Below are 9558 nucleotides of genomic sequence, written 5' to 3' on the forward strand. Positions count from 1 at the left end.
CAAACAAGTAACTTTGTTTAAAGATCTCCAGATGTGAGCCAACATTAGCACAATTATTTAAAGCTAAAAATTAGCAGCTTGTTGCATGTCATGGCTCAAATCTAATAGCCTTTTTGGATTGTGGGTAACAGGAAGGACAATGGTGAAAAAACATAAGTCTCTTACACAACTAAAGCTTGATACACATTGAGGCAAGTTAAACCAAACATTTGGCAAGGGGACAATGGAAGATATTTAAAAAATACATCTTAAGATGTTGGCCTACAACAGATGTATTCAAAACTCAATGTCTTCCAAATTACGACTTGTTGCATGAATGGTCCAATAGCTTTATTGGATTGTGGGAAACCGGAAGGACTATGTAGCAAGTGAAAAATAGAGTTCAGATTAAATTAACGCAAAATGCTTGACCTCAAATCAAACACCAACAAGTAAGTTTGTTTAAATGCCTTTGAGCATACGTTTATTCAACACAATTACAAACAGTTTCCATAAAATGTACCTGTGCAGATTACTTGAGGGGTTGACATCCTGCACGACTCATTCAGACATCCCCAGATTCTGAAATGAAGACAGAAAAGAAAAACACATTTGTAGAGGGCCAATAAAGGAAAACACAAGATTAAAGTCTGTTCTCTGGCGCCATCTTGTGGTCAAACAGATGAGTGATAGTGGATGGGGATTTACCTGCATCTCTGGCAGATTGTTGTCCAAGCTTCCACTGCTGCAGGAAAACTCGCTCACAGGTCATGAATCCTGAAAAAGAAATTCATGTTAAATAAAAATAAAGTGCAAGAGGAGAATGTGACACTCAAAAAAACACAAGTATTGCAGCTCACTGCAAGGACTTGAATAGATGTACTTTCTGCATCATGTCCATTTGGCTGGATCTTCTCTCATTTTTTGGCACCTGAATCAGAAAGACAAATGGAGGAAATGTAGCTTTACCTGAACATTATTAAATGGTGATTTAATTCCGTTAAGGGAATCCCAAACATTTAAGTCACAAATCAAGGAAGCAGTGGATTAACACCCATGTGCCATGATGTAAAAACAATTTCTCTATGGTAAATGGTGCCGGGAGCAAGTTTAAGATACTAAAAACCCTGTTTACTACCATTGCTGTGGGGAGAGAAAAAAAAAAATAACCTGATGAAAGTCTGCTGCAGTGACTCAGGATGGAGCTTCTGAAACCTGTGAGAGTTAAAAACAAAATGGTCAGAGAAGACTCCATTATGACAAACATCCGATTAGAACAAAGGAAACATGCAGACAATGCTGCGATTACCTGGGAGCTAGAGTTAAATGGGTCGACCTTGTGCATCTGCACAACTGTCTTCAGTTTAACCAGGATTCTGACACAGAGCAAAGAGAAGATGTTAAACAAAGACACAAAGCTTAAGAACAAGTATTATAATATACAAATTAAATCAACAAAAGCAAAGTATGTGCTGTGTCCACTCTCACCTGTGTGTTCCTTGTCCACGTGACTCTGAACAGGAAGTGATGCTGACTCCGGGCGGAAGTGGAATAAATACAACCGGAAGTGAAGAGGCTGGATTCAGGTCGTGTGTGATGGAGTCTTCTTTCACCTGGTGATGAATAATGATGTAAGTTAATGGCAAAAAAACACTCGTACACAAAAGTAATTCCACTAGTTTACTATCAAAATAAATATTTTACACACCTCCCTCGTAGGTCTCGGTCGAACCGCTGGAGTTTGGACTGGTTTGTCACGCTAACCGAACCGGTTGTTAGGAGATGAAAGTAATAAAAGTTAAAATGTTCGTAAAAAGGTGGAATTCTTTCGCAAAAGTCCATGAGACGTATTGTTCAGCTTGATCAAACGGAGCCTGAACAAGTCCTATACACAAAGTTTTTGGAAAGAGAGTCACTTATTAAAGCGTTAGTTCACAAAAATAGCAGAAATTTGAACGGGGTTTGGTTTCTGGCTCTCACCGAACAGACATCACGGCGGGTGGATGAGCAGAGTCTGTAAAAAAGGGAAAAAACATAGACGTTAGTAAGAAACAACGCGTTCGAATGTGAACAAGATTAAAGACAAAATGATCGGCTCAGTGTTTTTACTTCACCTTCAGTTCAGGCTCAGGTGATGATTCACTGAGGTTCAGCTGAGAATGAAGTAGTTTAAGGAGTTGACTTATATATACACACACACGCACACACACACAGGTGTGAGTGGTTGGGTTAATCACCTGCTCATTTACGTCACCTGTGATACCTGGCCGCCGGGGGGCGTGGCCTCCCTTCCACGTGACCTCACGTTTGTCTCTTTTTAAATCAGTCGTTTTGTCTTTCATACTAAAACTACTTCTAAAAAAAACAATACAAACTCTATTTATCACTATATTGTAAATGTATGTTATTGTTGAAATAATTCATTCACTGTGTAGAAAGTATAAGACTTTTTATTCCAAAATACAGCTTTTGAAATGTATGTGGTCAGTTTACAGTGATCTTCATCTGAGAAATGAGAAAGAAACACAGTCACATTTAAACACCAATTACAAATGGTTTTAATTCAACACTGCAAAACCCACGTTAACGCTGTCTCTGCTGGAATTTGATCACTTTTTTTGGAGAAATTAGACATGAAAAAAAATGGAATTTCATCTCCGCAGAAAGACAAAAGAGTATTTAAGATTCTTGTTATTATTGTTCATATTCATCTCAGTTAAATCCTTTAAAAAGACCGATTTATAGAATTTATCACATGTTACAAAGAAACACGTTCTCAGTTTTATACTCTTATTGTGTATTTCTGGCCTTTTTCACGCCGTGTTTATTTAAATAAATAAGCAGTATTGGGAAATTGTACTCGCAACATAATAAAATAGTAGCTAGTGTTTATTTCTTGATGAACACAACTTTTTGGTGAGGTGTAAAATGAGAAGATATGAACAAAATACATTTTAAGTTATTTAACTCACGTTAAGAGCGCTGTAAAAATTTGTACACGAGTGAACGTTCATACAGTGACGGCAGTTTAAGAAGAAATGACCTTATGTACGCAACAACATTTAGTTTGACACATTTTCTGTAATGCTGTGCAATAGGTTAACGAGCGTTAACCCATGACACATGTTTCCATGATGACTGACCGGGAAAAGACGCGCATGACGTCATGTTTACAAGTTCAGGCACCGTTTACCAGTTAGCTCCGTTAGCTGCATTAGCTTCTTTTAGCACCGTTACCTACAGTGGAACTGGAGCGGTCTGTTTATTAAATGAAAAGAGCAGCCCTACAAATAACCAGCGTACCTGTGTACTGCGTATGTGCCTCTGTTTTTAAAGTTTAGCGTTACTTTAGAGACTCATTTTATAAATCCGGAGTCACGTAAACATGACGTCACGTGCATCTTTTCCCGGTCAGTCGTCAACGTTGATGCCGTTAAGCAGTTGACGCGTTAAGTTTTTGACAGCACTCATTTTCTGTTGAAAGAACAAACATGTAAAGGTCAACATTTAGTTCTGGCAACATGTTTGAAAAGGACAAATGACTCAAATTGTACTTTTAAAAACTCCACACATAACGTACATATATGAAGTGCCGCTCCATAAACATCTCGGACATTTAATTACAGTAACAATAAGTAACAGTGAATTGAATATACACATTAATTTTTGTGCATTTCCCTTATACAGCCAGGAGGTGGCAGTAGGTGGGGGTCACAAGGACACCGGGGCGTCATGCAGCTCCTCTCTGGCGGACTTTGATGCGTGCCCTTAACGATGAAATGGAGGATCTTTCCGATGTCCTGCAGATGGACCTCGGGAGAACGATCATGGGTTAAAACGTCGGGAAATGTGAGTTGTAAATGAAAACGTACGATCGTGCAGATGCACATGCACATTATCCAAAAATGGGCACGACTGCTCGGGGGGCCCAAACCACCGGAGATGAAGACTTCCGTAGCTTTCTGGTGATATTGGCTGATGTCGTCATAGGCGATGGTGTGGAGCGTGGTGATGGCCGGCTGCAGGAACTCGGCTCACTCTGTGAACTCCTGGTAGAAGACTCTCAGGCAAGTCGAGCCGAGGAAGAACAGGTGAAGTCAAATATCAAACGTCCCCACATTTTCTATGGTTATTTACTGTCATTGTAAAGTGTTAGAATGTAGAAGCAGATGAACGACGCTTCGTCCTCAACCGCAAAACATTTCTCTGTTTTGCGGTTGACAATCGATATCATTTCACAACATACGAGCGCGCTTCAAATAGGCAGTTGAACTTGAACTCTTCAGTTCATATTTGACATAACATGGCATAGTAATGGGTGTCTATGTACATATTCCATTAAAAACCAGACGTTTGGAGCTAGAATAGTCATTTACCACATTAACAATGTATAGATTCATTTAATTTTGGATTCATTGAAAAAAAATGTGATTTTCCTTCAAAAATATGGACATTTCTAAGTGACCCCAAACTTTTTAATGGTATATCACACCAAAGAATATGTTTTCTTTTATCCTTTGTATTTGAAGCCAAATGTGGGATTGGCCTATGTTGTCTGTTTGGATAGAGTGTGTGAGATCAGTTTTAGAGCAGATAAAGGTAAAGAAGATAAAGAAGGTACAGTCATTATCTTTATCCTCTCCTCCACTCCATGTTTCTTGCAGAACAATGGCGTCACAGTTTTGGACGTCTTAGAGAAAGTCTGTGTCTCTGCTCTTGGTCCCAAACACAAAGGACCTCAAAGCCCTGGATGTTCCAACAAGCAGTGGTGAAGCTTTGGAGTTCCATGGGTAGCTGCATTGTAGTTTTTGCTTTTTTAAGATGAGATAAACAACAACTGTAACAAGAGTCTATAGACATGTGTGTGTGTCTTCTATTCTTACCCTCCCAGGTCCAGAGGAAGTTCAGCATCTGCTCGATGTCTTTCAGCTGCTGGAGCTTCACACTGTCAATGCAGCTCCCATGGATTTGTGAGGTCTGACAAGACAAAAACAGTTTTTGTAAACAAGTCTGTGGTTATGCTGAAAGTTTTTTTTTTGTTTTTTTTTATAAAATGAATTGAACTTAGAGTGTGTCGTCCCCCATTCCATCTGTCCCAGGTCCATGGTTCGTCTTTGATTTTTGTGGTAGGAAAAACAAATACAGTGAAACATCACAACAGTTTGCGTGGCAATATTATATCGCTTTTGAAACACCAAGTATTCATTATTTTTAGCGTAATTTTTTTAACTGATGTTACAAATAAACGTCAAGTTTTTGTGGATTGGCATTAAAAAATAACAAAATAAATTCATATTTCAGTCCACTAGATGGTGCCAAGTGATCACTTTCACTAGCGCTGTCATGTGCAATATATGAGTTTTCAAATATTGTGATAAATTGTATCATGATGATTTTTTAAATATATATAAAACAAATAGGGATGCAATGATTACTGCATTATTAAACCATGACTAAAATAATTGTAAAATACTTTAATAATCAATTAATTGTTGTTGTTTCTTATTAAAGTGTTTTATTTTATTACACAGTTTTGGCTTTTGGATTAAAAAAAGGGAAGACATTTGAGAATCATCAATTCCAGGTTGGAGAAACATTAATGAACATTTTCTGGACCAAAAAAAGAAAATAATATTAATAAATTAATAAAATTAACATTTCCTGGATTCTTTGTCTTTCTGTAACAAACAGAAAACAACATCATTTGTATGTGAAGAGAAATTCAATGAAAGGTGTGTGTTTACTGTGGAGCAGTGACGTCACATTAGCATTAGCATTAGCAGCAGCAGGTGTAATCTGAACACCTGTGATCAGATCACTCAGGTCGGATGTTAACAACAGGTGTAAACAGAGCGTCAACAGAACAAATAAGAAATGTGTGGATCATTTTTTAAGCAGCAGTTACTAAGAACCCATGAAAAGCCCTTTCTTCATGAAAGAAGCAAATGGTTCCAGGTAGAACCTCAGCCCTTGTAGAAGGACCCTTTTGGAACCCTTATTTCTATGAGTGTAGGGTGTTCAACCTTGTAAATCAGCACATCACAATGACATTCAGTGTAAGTAGAAGTATGACAGAAAATGCTGCAACAACACAGCAGACATGAATGAATGAGCTGGACAATGAGTATTTTGTTCATATGGTTCATTCTGGCCCTAACAATGTGTTTAACTTCACAGACGCCATGGTAATGATGTTGCATGTCATTGTTGAAAAGTGGACCACGCATGATTATGGTGGTTGTGGATTATGATTATGGCTGCGTTAAATGACTTGAACTGCAAAGTTCAGACACCTATTGACATTAATGCTGCATGAAAGTGTTTTATAAATGTCAAATCATAGGACAGACACAGTCTGTAGCTAGTAGATAACAGGCCATTCATATTATATTGTACAGTACGTGTTGCTACAAAGCATCTTTATGTTCATATTTGCTGCAGTAGATGGCGCTATAGCCAAATTGTTGTATTCAAGGTCCACATCACAGAGAAAATAAATGTTTTCTCTAACACACTATAGACTCAAAGTCCTGTAATAACAAGAAAGATGAATTTAATCGATTCTTCAGATGTTGTATTATGTTGTATATGCACACATACATACACATTCTTTCTGGCCTTTAGTCATAAGTAGCTTATTTATTAAGCTATTAACCCTTTAAGGTATTACTCTTTAAGTCACTATATCTCATTGCAAAATGCATCAAGCTGAACTCACTAACACTTAATGCGACTTGTGAATGTTGTACTTTATGAATTATGCAAACCAGGTTTATTATGAACAGTCGTCTCAACCGTTTGTTAGAGGCCTTTATCTGTAATACTGTAGGGTCTAATTTCACGTTATTGTTATCATAAGTAAATAAAATAAAATAACATTTTATTCACGTGATTATTTTCATTTTATTGTATTTTTGTTTTGTATGATTCATATTTGTTGATACAAAACATGATGGATGAGATAGGGTTTCAAACATTAAATAAATATTAAACCAGGTTTATTATGAACAGACGTCTCAGTTTGGTAGAGGCCTGTATCTGAAATACTGAAGGGTCTAATTAAAAAAAAAAAAAAAAATTGATTGTGGTTATTGTTATAAGTTAATAAAATAAAATAATAAAAATGGCAAATAAATAATTTTTCCTTTACTTTTTTCTTGGTGCGTACCTAAAAAGGTTAAACTTAAACATCTATTCATTGTCAGTGCATCAGAACATTCTCCAGATTTTGAAAAGACATTCCAAGATATTTTTAATGCACCATAATCAGGACAATATAGAAGGAGTCTCAGGGGATGCTGTCCATGCAGAAAGCATGAAAGCAACTAGAATTTACTTTAAAAGTGGAGAGGAAACCACAGTTATTTGAGCTCTGATATGACACAGATAATTATGCATTGTTCACTTTGACCAGGAAAGAAAACAAGCCAAATTCAAGACCAAAAGTGTGAAATACAACAGTTTTAATTTGCAAAAAGATACCGGTTAAAACACTGAATGAAGCACTGAAACAAGCCACTGTGACATTGCAAAATACCACAAAAAAAGGACATCGTAATATCCTAAGAAATAAAGGTCATTCAGTCGATCAGAAAGGCGTATTTACACCAAAATGCATTTGGAAACGTCCTCATTCAAGACATTTAAAATGTTTTACAAACAACAAGCCTTCCACGTCCGGTCTTATTTGTTTTATCAAACGACAGTTATCTAAAAAAAAAAAAAGAAGAAAAAAGAGGCACCACTGTAGGTGATGAATCGACACCGTCCATCTTAGATGGGGGCGGCCGGTTTACACAAGACAACCAACATGTTCTGTTAATGTTTAAAATGCTGTAGCGCTGTAATAAGATGTAGAAAAAAGACCATTATTAGCACGTGAGGTTATACAAACCCGAAAGCTCTGAGGAAAAAAAACGACAACAAACGTGGCATTTGTACAAAATGGTGGGTAAAGTGAAGTGTCCCTGCTGTTGGATTGGCTGATGTTGTTTGTAGTTGCTGTGCTGGTGTGACAGCGCTCCCTGCAGGAGAAAAGTGTAGCACGGTACACTGGATCTGTTTTTGTAATTTGTCATGAACATATCGAGTAAGCAATTAAAAAAAAAAAAAAGCTATTCAAAGCTTATCCAGACAGAGAGCACAATTTCAGTCCCTTACCTTATTATTCTAGTAGGTATAAAAAGGTCACACTCTACATTAAAGAAACGCCACTACTCTTAAATTTGAATGCATAGGTGTTAATTCAATGAAGGCTACACGTGCAGCATTTTCATCAGAACATCGAGGAAATTAATTTGTGGTCACGATTTTAATGCTGGCAAGGAGACAGTATAAAGTGTCTGTTGCTGTGATGTATATCATAAGTGGCTCCCTGCTTTGTGCTTAAGCATTTGTCCAATTTAGAGATTTCCCTGCAAAACCTGAGAAAACTCTCCTCGGCAGATTTTGCGAGACAAACGATATCAAAACTACAAAACAGAGTCGCACACTGAGGCTTGAGTAAAGTACGTTAAGTAGAGCTCGTGTGAGCCAGGTTGAAGTAGAAAAACAATCCTTGATAGAAACGAATACTTTTGAAATTTTCAAAACACACCCATGGATTCCGATAAAACCCCCTTGTACCTGCAAACTATGCTGAGCCATGCAAAAAAAGAGCAGAAATCCCACTAAAGATTATTCCCTCAGATGAGCATGATTTTAATCTTAACGTCATTTTTGACGTGTTAAAAAGCAACATGCATAAATCTCCACGTGTGCTGCCTGAACTGGTGAAAACACGCACTTCCCCGTCTTCTCTACAAGTCTAAAAAAATCATGCTTTGGCTTTGAGCTTCACACGTCGTATACTGCAAAAACATCGACCACGATCTGTGGTGAAGTCGTGATGAAACGTCAAAACAGGGAGTTTACTCAGACTTGGACAATAAAACTATATTTAATGCGTTGTTGCTGTTATTTTTTCATGGCCTAATCGTCCTTTGGTTTGTTGTTAGGTCCTTAGTGTTGTGGTCATTCACTGATGCCATGCGCTGCGGTTTGTGACCATCTACAAACACAGAGGGTACATACGATGTATAGCCTACGTTCTACATGGAGAGGGTGAAAATAGAGGAAAACACCAACATGAAGATTTCCCTTTATGAAGAAGCCTTTGTATGCGAGATGCATTTGCTTTGCCTCATTTCATGTGGATTTTAAGGCCTCCAATTCGCTTTAATTTCTCTAATAAATACAAGCTGGGAATTTGAATTCTCATCCACGAGGCCAATAATCCTCTTCAGGCAAAGAGCTGCATCCCACACACCCAGAACCTCTTTACAGGGACTCCATTTTGGTTGCTTCTTTCATCATACCCTGTATTATGTTGAGCACATTTAGGCAAGAGATTTTCCGTGGAGATATGGAAGCACAGCAATGGACAGAGAAGTTATGGTGAATAAAGCTATACACAGTATTTACAGAGAGAGTTAGAAAGACTGGTTGGGACCATTGACCTTGCACGCCGTTAACCATGGAGAGCAGAGAGACAGTAAGACATGGAGGAACATCACAAATACAAGTGATACAAAAGTTCAG

This window comes from Microchirus variegatus, assembly GCF_963457635.1.
Source record: "Microchirus variegatus genome assembly, chromosome: 5".
Lineage (NCBI taxonomy): Eukaryota > Metazoa > Chordata > Actinopteri > Pleuronectiformes > Soleidae > Microchirus > Microchirus variegatus.